Raw genomic sequence first — 12,852 nt, forward strand, 5'->3', positions numbered from 1 at the left:
AGATAGTTGTTTATTAAGTCTTATCAGAGGAACAGAGCCACTAGGGTGACCCAGGTACAGCACAGAAAGAAGAAAAGTAGGAGTGAGTCCAATCATCAAGATTTACACAGCTTTTTAAAGATATTTTAACCAATAGTTACTAAAAAGGTACATGATTTTCACTTTCCTACCAATGATTCAGAAACACAACTAGGAACTGCAGAATTTTCTATCCAATCAATCCAAACTACTTTTACTGCAGAACATGGAGTAGTAGAAGAAGGAGAAGAAGGTTTAGAGAACAACAACAATCCTCCATTTTGATATTTTTTACTCTTTTCTATGTACTACAAAGAGAAGCCCAAAACCTCTAAATTTTTCACCCTGTGACAATCTTACATAGAAGTCTATCAGCTAATTCATACCACTGTATTTTCTAGCTGTTGTCTGACTGTTGGTAATTTTTTCCAAGGTTTGAAGCTAAAGCACTGTTCTTCAGGGGGGTAAGAACCCTTCAAAACAGGCAGAGAAATCCTCTCAGCAACCTGGGTTCGTACAGTTTTCCTCTAGCTGACCTGTTCTGGGGGCCAAAGCTCTGTGCCCCAGGTGGCCTGGGTGTGTGCAGAGAAATGCAGCCCCCACAAAGCCCTTGGTTTTCCCACAAGTCATCATCACTCCTTCCCAGGTGCGCCCAGCTCTGGCAGGAGAGAGAGAGCCCACGGCGCAGTGGGCACCGTGCCCTCCCAGCCGGGGCTCTCTGGCACAGAGCAGCAGCAGCGCCAGCACCTTTCAACCCGCTCCTGGCCTTGGCTTCAGCCGGGAGCCAGAAGCCTCTGGAAATCAGCACTGCCAGTTGCATTCCCAGCTTGGAGCAGCTCCTGCGGGTGGGCAAATCCTGCCCGTTCAACTGCTTCCAAAGAGGACGAAAGGCAGAGGCAGAGATGTACCTACAGAGGGGACCAGGGCGTGTCCAATAAAAGTGCAAATGTGTGGGGAGATTTGTTAGGAACTATTACAGCTGTCATGCAATTAGTGCCTTCTCTCCTGGATCTGTGCAATGCTTTGGGCCATTTTCTTGGTCTAGTTTCCTTTGCTTTGGTCCCATCTCAGTGTTCACTTGGGGTACAGACTGCAGGTGCTTGGGGCAATCTTTGAGTTACTCTTGGAGCCCTTGAACAACAGGGTTTGGCCCATGAGGGGAGTTTGTGCTGCTTTGTGACAGAGGAGAACTTCCCAGGCTATTGTGTGTTTGCTGCAGGGAAGCTTGGGTTGCTTAGCATCAATTCCCAGACCAACGCAGAGCAGCTGCTTTGTGATGTCAGGGCATGGTTGCCACGTTGTGGTGCTGTCATCAGAAGGTTGCCTTGGTGCATGGAAGGCCTCAGTGTCAGAGCAGCTCTTGGGCTTGCTCAGAGCAGGAGCATCCTCCTGGTTGAGGCCTTGTCAGGGGGCAGCTGCACTCTGACAGGAGCCTTGTTTTTTCTTGTGTTAGAGCACAGTCTGCAAACTTGCACAGCAGTGCTAAAATCATGGAGGCACTTGCTGCTGCAGTTTGCACTGTGTATGGCATTGGTTATTCCGGCTATTACCTGACTAACCTGACACGTGAGTAGAGGTTTTCCCTGGGTGTAACCCAACCTGGCTTGTGTAGGGCTTCCTGCTCTTTCTTAGTAACTGAGTTGATTTTGAAACAAAAAGACCATTAGGATGCCACTGCTTTGGTAAAGCTCCTGTCAACACATTCAGCTCAAAAGAGGGTGTCTGTAGCCAGGGAGGTGCGGGCAGCATTTGCAAGGGAACGTGCAGGGGTTCCCTTCCCTCCACGGGAGAGTCTCCGAGTCTGTCATTTCCTCAGGGGGCTGGGTGAAGCAGGACAACTTTGAAAAGGCAGCCTGGGAGGTGTTCTCAGAAGGCCTTCAAAGAACTCTGCAGTTGTGCCTGGAATTCAGGGAAAGCTTCTTTGTTTCTAAATTTTGTCATTAAAAGATTTGACTGTCTAACTCGACCCTTTAATGAGTGCTAAAATAGTGATTCTTTTTGCAATGAAGTGCAAACTCCCAAACAGTGAGTGTCTGCTCTTGAACCCCAGAGCTGCTCCTGGGCTGTTTCCCAGTAGAACTATGACATCTCAGGGGGGTTTGGGGGAAGGTTTCCTGGGCAACAGGTTTTCAGTAACTTAATGAGAATTAGTGCATGCAACTTATTTTTTAAAAATAAGAACCTGAAGGAGAGGATAAAAAAGGCAGCTTTAGCTGTTGGTCAGAAGAGAAATATTGGGTGTTAAAGAACAATTTGCATTTTCGTGATCAAGTTTGTATTCATTTACTGGCAAAAGAGGCCAAAGCCTAGGCACAACCAAGAATATTGTCCTGCTCTCTTGCTGGATGTGTGGAAGAACTGTGTCTGCTGGAGGGCTGTTGTGAAAAGAAAACACTCTCTGTTTGGGTGGACTTGTTCTGCGGGATTCACCAGCACAGGCAGTTTTTTCACAGCATCTGGTTCATTTTCCCTTCCCACTGCAGGTCACTTGATCCATGTATTCGTCGGTGCTGATCCTGAGGTGAGTGAAAGGAACCTTTGATGTTCCTGGTGTTTAAGAACTGTGGAGCAAGCTGTGAGCTTGGCCTGTGGCAGTAGAGTAAGGAGGCTGAGCTGGGTGGGCAGAAAGAAAATCCATGCTCATGTCTGCAGCAACAATAGCAAAGGCATCGCTGTGTAATAGCTGCTTTTGCATTTCAGAGCTGTCGCAGAACTAAAAGCCCAGCTTTGCAGAGAGAACGTTGCTTGCTGAGAGTAGCCAGGCTGCAATATCTAATTCAGAGCAATATGCAGTACTGTTGAATTAGCCCATTTTACTTTAGTGTGAGGCACTTGGAATCCCATTGCTATGCAAGGTTATGATTTCTCCTTAGTAGAGCTGGTTGTAGAGCTGGTTGTAGAGCTGAATAGAGATAAGGTTAGAAATGACAGGTAACTGCCTGTCCCTCACACTCCTGCCTGTTCACAGAGCCCAGAACCAACCTCAGGCTCTCCTCTGGCTCCCTCTGCTCCTGGAGAAGAGGCCAAATGGGTGAAAAATGTCCGGAAATCTCCAGCTGCCATCAGACGTGAACCTGAACGTCCTGAGCCGGTAAGTGCCAGTTGTGGTTGGGGCTGTCTTTAGAGGAAATCAGAGCTGCAAGTTTCTGAGCGGCCAGCACTTGCTGGTGGTGGCCGAGGATGCTGAGTGCTGGAGTCCTGGCAGGACCTAGCGATTCCCCCCAGCCAGTGAGAGCTGGAACACGGCCTTTGAGCTGTCATGTTCAGGCCCCAGCTTGCTGGGATTCCAAGAGGGGCAAACACGAATCATGAAGGCTCCCCTGTCGCCAGAGAAGGGAGTGCTCCAAAGACACCGCTCTCAGCCTTGCCAGACACGTGGGGGACACGGTGGCCTGGAGAGCCGTGTCCCACTGCACAGGCTGGCCAAGTAGCTGCTGGCACAAAAGCTGTTGATGTGAGCACACAAGGGCTTTGGGGTGGTTTGTCCACATGAGCTTCTTGGGTGGGCCGAGCTGGGAGTATTTCAGAGACACACTGGGGACGGGGAGGTGCTGCTTGAAGTCAGGGACTTTGGTGCCTTGGTTGCCAGGTTGTTCTTTGGCCTCTTCAGGCAGAGCAGTGAGGAGCAGAGCTGACAGGGGCTCTGAGTGCGCCTGTGTTTTTGCTTTTGATAAGCTGCAAAGAGATGGTTGTATGATAGAAACAAATTTGCTTCTCTTTTGTCTAGCAGGACAGGTGTAAAATCCTACCACATCCAGAGAGCGAGGCGTGGAAATGACTTGAAGGAGCAAGTCAAGTAAAGTAAATTCGGCGCTGGAAGAGTGAAGTTCTGTCACTCTAAATCAGCGTGATGCCTGGAGGGTTTTATACCAGGTTTGCACCTAAGCTGATGCTAAAGAAGTACATAAGGTCCAACATAGACCTAAGGTTTGCACAGCAGAGTTTAGGCTGACAGCTAAGGGAGCATACATTCAATGGTCTTTCCAACCCAAAAGGCTAATGAGAAATGTTGGTATTTCTGCTCTCCTTCATTGTTTACACTATAGAAACATATTTTCTGAGATTTTGCAATTGCAGCTACAAATCATGGCCAGGTTAAGTTATGTAAGTGGTTGTTGTGCCTTTAGAATTGTGCAGGTCAATATCAGTGTAGCTGCTTCTGGTCATACAAAAAGCTCTTTCAAGATACGTCTTAAAGAGAAATGGGTTTTCCCTTTGCATTCTTAAGTGCAAAGCCTTCTCCAGGAAGTACAGCAAACAGGTTATCTAGATTGCCTTTTCACAGTGACAGAACACTCCCCCTTTAATCTGCCTGGATTGCACAATTCTCATCTGTATTAAGGAATTTCATTTAGTCTCTGCTGTAAGTAAGTGATTTCTGTGCAAGAGGGTTGATCAAGGATAAACCCAAATTAACAAGAGTGGTATTTGTTAGGGCTCATCATACACTTTGAACAAGCCATACCATCAAGCCCAAAGCTAATATGGCTCCTTGTTAAATATTTCTGATGGATTGCACATCCTTGTGTGAAGAGGGAATTGGGATTTAAAGCCAGTATTTATGCATATATAAGCATTGTGCATGAACATTGCATGTTCAGAATGAAAACCAAATATCACCTGTACAGGGTAAACACTGCAATAACACAAACACGCTTCTCCCATCAGGTTCACAGGCAGCTTAACCAATTCTGTGCTTGCACATAGCCTGTTCTGGTATCTGGTGTCACTCTGAACCGGGGAAAGTCACACATAGATACTGTAGGACCATGAAAATCTCTCCAAATACAAACCAGTCTCCAGGTGACACAAGTGCCTACAGCAACCTCCAATAACGTAGCAGGGAACCCAGATTTGTTGTGTTCTCTTTGTCATTATGGGTTTATAATTCACAGACTCCGAGAAGGGCTTGAGTTGGAAGGGACCTTAAAGACACTCTAGATCCAGCCCCTCTGCCATGGGCAGGGACACATTCCACTAGCCCAGGTGGCTCAGACCACATCCAAGCTTTGGCAAATACCCAAGGACACCTTTTCTGTTTTTCAAGGTCAGATTTCCATGCTCCTATTCACAGATGGCTCCAGTCTCATGCAGAGGATTGCTGGGTTGGTCACTCTCATCTCCACAACCCAGCAATGGTCCTATTTTGGATGGCTCTCACTGCTCCCAAGGCCCCAGGGACCAGCTACTGCCTTTGTTCCTTCCGCTTTCCTTTCCAGGATCAGTGATTTACCGCTACTTCCTCCACGTCTGAGACAACTGGAAGAGATAAGGCACTGCGGATGCAGCTTCTGACAGAGAGCTGATAACACTCAGCTGAGTATTTTATTCTCCTGCCACTACGCTGTCAGGCTGCCTACACAGAGTTCCTCCTGCTTGGAAAGGGGCTGGTGTGAGCAGCAGGAATTGATGCTGGCTGGAACACTTCAAAGAACTGGACAAAAGCAGCCTTCTCTGGAAGGCCACCAGCTGCCCTTTGCCAGCAGCACAAGGTGTGAAGGCCCCTTTGAAGGCCATCCCTGCACAAGGACAGCCTGGCCTTCCAGTACCTCCGCCAGTACCCAGAACACCTTTCAGGCTTTGGGGCTGGCCCTGTCCCTTGCTCTGGAGAAGCAGGTTGCTGTTAGAGCTCACATATCCACAGTTTCTGGCTGGATTACCACGTTTTACCACAGAAAGCCCTTCCGACAACAGTACACAGAGGCTCATCTGCAATACAAGGGCATTTTTTTCCAACTTCTCCCTTGGACCAGTGTGCAGCAAGCACACCTGGGCCTCATTCAACTCTCTGTGTGGGCCAGGTGTCAGCTTCTGTTGGGAATTTAAAGCTTTTACCCTACTTTCCACAGCAAATCATGAAGCAAACTCAGCTGCACCAAAGCCCAAATTTCACTTTAAAAATTACAATTTTCATTTTCCTCTATTCAAGCCATGAAGAAAACAAACTTTACTTGAGTGAGCTGGAGGCACAGCGTCCTCCCAGATCATTCACGAGCAGAACAATACTCCAGGGGAAGACTGGCAAAGCCAGAGTTTCCTGATACTTAGGAAGCTTTGCAAAACCTTCCCACCTGTGGTGGTACTGCACCCTGCTGAATTCCTGGAGCCCTCACTCACCTCAGGTAGAGTTTGGACAGGAAGGGGCAGGAGGAGGGAAGACTTTGCAAACACTGTCACGAGGCCAGGGCTGTTTTCATTTATGGTGACACGTTGCAGTACATAATCTTTTATTTAATGGGAGGGAGGGAGGGAGGTGCTGAAGGGCAAAAATTCTCAGTAACAAGGACATCTTCCACTTAAACAGCAAGGTAAATGAAGGGGAAAGTGCAATCCTATCTTTCCTGGAAGGGATTTTATACACATTATTGTTGCTGAATACATGCCTAGACAGTGGTGATTTAGGGCATCTAATCAAGCTCCCACAGTATCATCACATCTGTTTTGCCACATTTTCTTTCTTGTTTTCATTGGGCACGATTTCTCCTCCCCGGGTGGCTCCTGGCTGCAGTTCTACGCTCAGGGGAGCCCCGCTTTCTCAGCAGGCCTCTGCAGCGAGTCTGTAGCCAACGTGTGGCTCTGCTGCCAGCCCAAATGTGCCGTTCCCTTGCCCAGCCTGGCTGCAGCTGGGGGGATCTGCTGGGCACGGCTGGGGATTTTCATGGCCAAAATCCTCCAGCGTCCTCACGTCTACATCTGCCCCTTGCTTTGGAGAGCACAAATCACAGGACACTCATCTCAGTTGACAAATGTCATTTATTACAAATTGCTACACCCGCGCTGACAATATATAACTATACAGATCTAACTTTAAGTTCAAAAAAGTAATTTATTAGACTTCTACAACAATGCAATGTAAAACTATACAAATACCCACTTCCGTTAACAAAAATTAATTTATTGCCAACCTCTACAACAACTCACTATACACAAAGATCAACTGAAGGTTAACAACTTAATTTATTGCATACTACTACAACCGTACAGCCCATATATCAGTACAAAAATATCACTATCCTTCTCTAAATAGCCCTATGCCAAGAACTCAATAAACAGCATTCTACAACTGTACAACTTTACACATATTTAAATAGAAATAAAGACATTTATAACCACCACAAGATACAGATATAGATGAAATATTAGATATTACATACTATATCTAGAAATACATACATACAACAAACCTATCTCTAGGCAACCATACAAATCTCCATATCCATACAACGAATCAATACCAATATATAGCTGTACATCTCAACACATATGTAAAGATAGTTATACATAGAAATAGATCAATATACATATAAAAATATAAAAATAGACATATATACCTAACCAAATACCACTATACCTATTTAAGTAGCCATATGCCTAGAACTACATCAATAGAAATAGATACCTAGAAAACAGTATACATAGGAAACAGAACACAGACATAACAACATACACATATACTTAGATAGATAGATACACATATATATAATTACAAACATATATATATACAGCATACATCCATAAATATAACAACATACATATAGAAATATACCTATACAAATAGCAACCTACATATAAATATCCATGTAATTATCACTATCTTATGAGCAAGTCCATACATCTTTAAACAGAAATACAAGCAGAGGGATTCCAGCCGCCCCATTTTCAAAGCCTCTCCCTCGGTCTCTTCCTCCTGTGCAGCGCAGCTCTCCTGGACAGGGACAGCAGATGGGACACCTGGGAAGCAAAGGGAACACTGAGTCAGGATCGGGACGTTTCCCTTGGCAGCAGCTGCACTTCCATCAGGGAAGAGAAATCTCAGAGCCTCCCCAGGAGGCTTAGAAAGAAAAACCAGGCCCAGCGGGCCAGGCTGTGGCGAGCGCAGCCCCGGCGGGACCGTCCCGCAGCCCCCGGCAGCGCGGCACAGCCGGCACCGCTCCCGGGCCCTGCCGGCACAGCTGCCTTGCCCAAGGACAGCCCCTGTGCCGCCCGGGGCAGCCGCGCTGAGCGGCCCCAGCACGGGCAGGGCCCGCTCCTGCCCAGCCGGCCAGTGCCCGCGGCCAAAGCCCACGCCAGCCTCACGCCCACCCTGCCTCAGCGGCCCTGGGGCCTCACCCAGGCTCTCGGGTGGCAGCAGCAGGTTCATATTCGCTGCTCTTGCTGGCGGCCTTCAGCTTCTCCCTGCTGGTTCTCATCAGTCTCTGGATGTTCTCAAGGACTTCAGGGCAGCTGTGGCAAAAGTGGAGACTCTGGACTTGGTTCCATGGCTTGGCAGAGCCACAGTCCCAGATCCCTCTGTGCTCCCTGCTGGCCCCCTCCATCCCCTCAGCCCTGCCATGCCCTCGGCAAACGCACAGCCGCCTTCAGTTTCTTCAGACCCCCACAGTCCTCTCATGCCCCTCAGTCCCTTCAGATCCATCCTGTCCCCTTAGACCTGCCACCCCCCTCAGCCTGTGCCACTTCCCTGTTACCTCAGTGCCACTTCGCCCTCTGCTCCCTCAAACCCCCCAGTCCCACCAGCACCTCAAGGTCACCGTCCTTTCAGTGTCGCTGCCTCCTCAGCGCCCTCAGCCCCCTCTGGCTCACCGCCCTCCAGCAGCTCCTCAGGGCACAGTGCCTGCGGCCGCCGGCAGCTCCCACCGCTCCAGGGACACCGGGGCTGCAGCTGCTGCTGCGCCCGGCCCGGCCGCCAGCTCGGAGCCAGCACAGGAAGAGGGGACAGAGGGGGCACAGGGGGAAAACAAGAGATTAAAAAGGTGGCTGAGGGCAGAAAGAGCTTAGAATGCAGCCTAGGCCTATATAAACATCAATCTATGTATCTAAACATCCAAATACTTCTAACTATATAACTGCGTACATTTATAAATATAACTTAGATATATATATAAATTTTTCTCTACACATATATAAATATAACTCTGCAAATCTATAACTGTAACTGCATATGTATAATTACATCACATCTATAACTATATATATAAATTTAACTACACAGATCTATAAATATATGCACCTATAAACACAACTCTATAAATCTATAAATACTATATGTAACTAATAAGTATAGTGTAAATACTATAACTAACTATATGGATATATAAATATAACTATAGACATCTATAAATCTATCTATAAACAGAGGGATTCCACCTGCCCGATGGTCACAGGCTCTCCCACGGTCCCTTCCTCCCACGCAAGGCAGCCCTCCTGGAGAGGTAGATCAGATGGATATCTGGGAAGCAAAAGGAACACTGAGTCAATATTGGCCTTCAGGCATCTCTCCTTTTGGAAGTAATTGCCTTTCTATCAAAGACTGTAGAAGGTGACCTGAAAGGCAGACTCTCCCTTGGGAATTTGAAGCCTGCTCTTTAAAGAACAGGGAGCATTCCAAGTTTTCAAAACCTCTGAAGGTTTGAAGTCTCCCGATAAAGTCTCAGCACCCACGAGAGCTTGAAGCACAGACAGTCCCAGCTCCCACACAGAAGCCCAGCCTTGTTCCTCCTCTGTGCTGACACAGACACCTCAGTCCTCACTGAAATGGCTGAAGCTGAAGGGTGCTGTGAGCTGAGTTACGAACCAGCTCCATTACCTGGGACCTACAAACTGCCCTCTGCAGTGAGCAACAGCGGCTTCAACTCGACCATCAGCTCTGGCAGGAAGAACTGGGAGGGAAAGATCTCCCCATGAGGCCTGCAGGCTGCACCAGCCTTGCTCAAGAACGCAGATCCAAGGTGCTCTCTCTCTCCTATTAGTTCTTGCTAATTTGGGGTAAGTTAAGTTTTTCCTTTCCAAATCATAAATCCTTGTGTTTTATCATTTGCTTGGCCTCAGAGCTTCTGCTGCTTGTATTTTTAATGTGTCTCACTAGGCCTACCAGCAGATTGGTCATACATTGATTTAATGTTCTGAGACAAAAAGCTCAGACTTCTACATTGACTTTTTGCTGGGGTTTTGCTCTCTTGCTTCAGGAGTCACTCAGTGTTGCCTCCAGAGCACTGTCACCCTGCAGCAAACTCATCCACAGACTTCAGCTCCAAACTGGGACACCTGGGTTGGTGACACAACTCCCACAGGGTCAGGGTTATTCATGGCTCTCTGGCCACAGCACAGCACTCGGTGTCAGTGCCTCTGGAGAAGCGTGGAGGGCAGGGCTCGGGGAGGCTGTGCCAGGGCAGGATTTGACCTAAAGGCACCAGGAAGCACCAACCCTGCAGACAAGAGCTCAACTCTTCTCATCTCCCTTCCTGCCAGAGGCAGGCTCAGAGCAGCTGCCTCAGAGCTCTCTAAAGCAGTGTGGGCTCTCTCCTTACCAGGCTCCTTGGGCTCCAGGGACCTCTTTCTGCAGCTCATGGCGCCAGGCAAAGCTCCCTCTGCTGCAGCCCTGTTCCCGGCCTCCCCTCCTGAAGACTCAGGGGCAACACTACGATTGTCCTGAAAACCAGAAAGAAAGAAACCCAAATATCACTCACTGTTTTCTGCAGGGACACAATAGATCAGAGCCTGCCACATTTTCTTCTCTTGAAGAAGAAAATGCTTTTGAAAACTGCTGTGTCTGAGTTTACAGAAGACGAAAGGTCATCACACTTGGCAATGAGATACTGGGGATCCCAAAAAATCCCACTCACCACCTTGACTCTGCCCTTTCTGGCTAATAAATCTGCAGCAGGCAGTGGGTGTGCATATTAAACAAAACAGAGAAATTCTTTGGCAAAGTTGTATAATAATATGCAAAAAGGCCTGTGCCAACACAGGAACTGAAAAGTCCAGGCACATCTGGGAAGAGGCAAGAGTTAACAGGAAGGGGATTCCTAATCCAAAGAGGGAATCTGTCAAACACAAGGACTCATGGTCCCTGACTGAATTGCTCTTCCACACAGAAGAAGCCCCTGGGCTTAAAGGAGTCCTTAACCCGTTCATGTCCAGCATCACCATTGTCCTGCTCACCAATCACACAAGTCATGGGGCCTCAAAACCAACACTTCTGCCCCCTTAAAGCTCCACTGCTCACACACTTCCATCCCTTGTTCCTAACAAAGAAGTCTGGGCCCCAAAGGCCTTCAACAGTGGAGAAGACTGACTTCTCAAACACAGTCCAAAAGCTGCCAAAGCCGACAAAGTTGAATGTGGGGCTCACACTGAACACATGAAGTGGGCACTAAGGAAGGAGTTCTGCCAGCTCCTGGCACAGGGATGTGCTCCTCCCTCCACAGCCCTGAGCAGAACAGCAGAACACTCTCATCCAGGCTGCAGCTTTGCAGGGTCTGGATGGGAACACACATCTCTTCCCACAGAGATGCCCAAGAGGAAGGTGCCTGAGCTCTGGAAAACGGAGAGCAAGGCTGGCAAGTTTGCCCAGCTGAGGATTTGCCAGATAGAAACAGGAATGGAGGCACCAGGCTACTGAGAGGAGCAGAAAGCTGCAGCTCCAGCCCATCCCCAAGCACGGCTCTGGCAGCGCCTGCACGCTCGGCACGGCTCACACAGCAGCAGCAGCAGCTGCAGCCCAGCCCTTGCTTTGCCTTGGCCTTCCCACCCAAAACAGGCAGAGCCCACGTCTGCTGCTCTAACGGAGGCACCTCTCGCATGCCCCTCCCTGCATGGGACACTTTGCCTTCAGTGGCAATTCTCCCCACACTCTTCTCTTCTTTCCCATCACACAGAGCCTCTTAGAACCTACAGAGCATCACCACAAAGGCCCCTGCACCAGGGATTCTCCCCAGCAAAAGGAGCACCCAAACCTGGCCACCACCGGCTCAAACCTCTCATCCTCCCTAAGGGGGGAGACTTTTCATTCCCTCTTCTTTTGGAAATCTTGCTTGACCAAGCAAATCCTTCCTCGTCCATTCAAAGCTTAATCCAAGAAGCCTTTGCTTCTCAGCCATGCAACAACATCCACAGCTCTCAGCCCAGCCCCTTTCACTCCCACCCAATGGAGTTACCTGAGCAAAGGGAGACCTTTCAGGCAGGGATGGTGACAGCATCTCCTCCAGTGTCTCAAGAACAAGGTCTAGATCCAGGGGTGGCAATTCCTCTTCCCCAGGACTATTCCAAGCCCAGCTGGAGGCCGTCCATGCTGCACAAGCAGCACTGCCAGCTGGAGCACTGGGGGCTGAACTGCCTGGCGTGGCTGCAGGAATCCAAACACATTGGTCAGGCTCCAGAATGTGGCTTTGGGACACAGAGCTCTATTGCTGCCTTGCAGCAAACATCACAGGAAGCACACAGAAACTCAATTCCAGAGATGTACTCTGACTTCCCAGGGGATTGGAAGACTGATTTCTTCCTCTCAAACAGTGTTTCCTCTAATTGATGGGTATGTATATTAAAGGATGGATTGTAAAACTGATCTACACACAAAGACTTTGTAATCTCAGCCTTTTCTATCTCCCCAGCAGCTTTTGGATGTGGCTGCTTCTGAGTTTCTCATCCCAACAGACCACAGAAAGTGGATTCACCCAGGAAGAGCTCAGATCTGCAGACACACATGCTAAAATTCAAATCTGATTGTATTGTAAAAAGCAACCTTGTGGGTGAGGCTGTATTCTGCAGCTGCAGCAGTTCTGGGGACACACAGAGCTCACTGAAATTTAATAGCCTTCTTTGCAGGAGAGACAATCTGCAAACTCTGCAATATCCTGTCAGCATCCTAGTTGGGCTTCATTCCAAGAGAGATGGGGGTGCACCTGACACTGACCGGTTGTGGACCAATGTTTTCTGCCTCTCCCTTTCATCCCTACAGAGAGGCTGTCTGGAAAATGGCCAGAACACCCTCCAAATCTGGAGGAAGGACAGGAAAAGCAGACAGAGACTGGTTTTGTTTTCATGGTCCTGCTTCCCCAT

The 12,852-nt window shown here is 48.5% G+C and overlaps 1 long non-coding RNA gene across 2 annotated transcripts; it reads right to left on the reverse strand.

Annotated features, from left to right (window-relative positions):
• Positions 1-6,753: 6,753 nt before the first annotated feature.
• On the reverse strand, positions 6,754-10,441 carry LOC138102612 (uncharacterized). 2 transcript variants are annotated; one of them, XR_011147450.1, is made up of 4 exons: positions 10,323-10,441; positions 8,536-9,244; positions 8,128-8,241; positions 6,754-7,749 (listed from the first exon to the last, which is right to left on the reverse strand). It is a non-coding gene; the product is annotated as an uncharacterized lncRNA (long non-coding RNA). The 2 variants fall into 2 exon arrangements; XR_011147449.1 differs by having other exon boundaries at positions 8,128-9,244.
• Positions 10,442-12,852: the final 2,411 nt, after the last annotated feature.

Source organism: Aphelocoma coerulescens, unplaced genomic scaffold (assembly GCF_041296385.1).
Source record: "Aphelocoma coerulescens isolate FSJ_1873_10779 unplaced genomic scaffold, UR_Acoe_1.0 HiC_scaffold_94, whole genome shotgun sequence".
Taxonomy (NCBI): domain Eukaryota; kingdom Metazoa; phylum Chordata; class Aves; order Passeriformes; family Corvidae; genus Aphelocoma; species Aphelocoma coerulescens.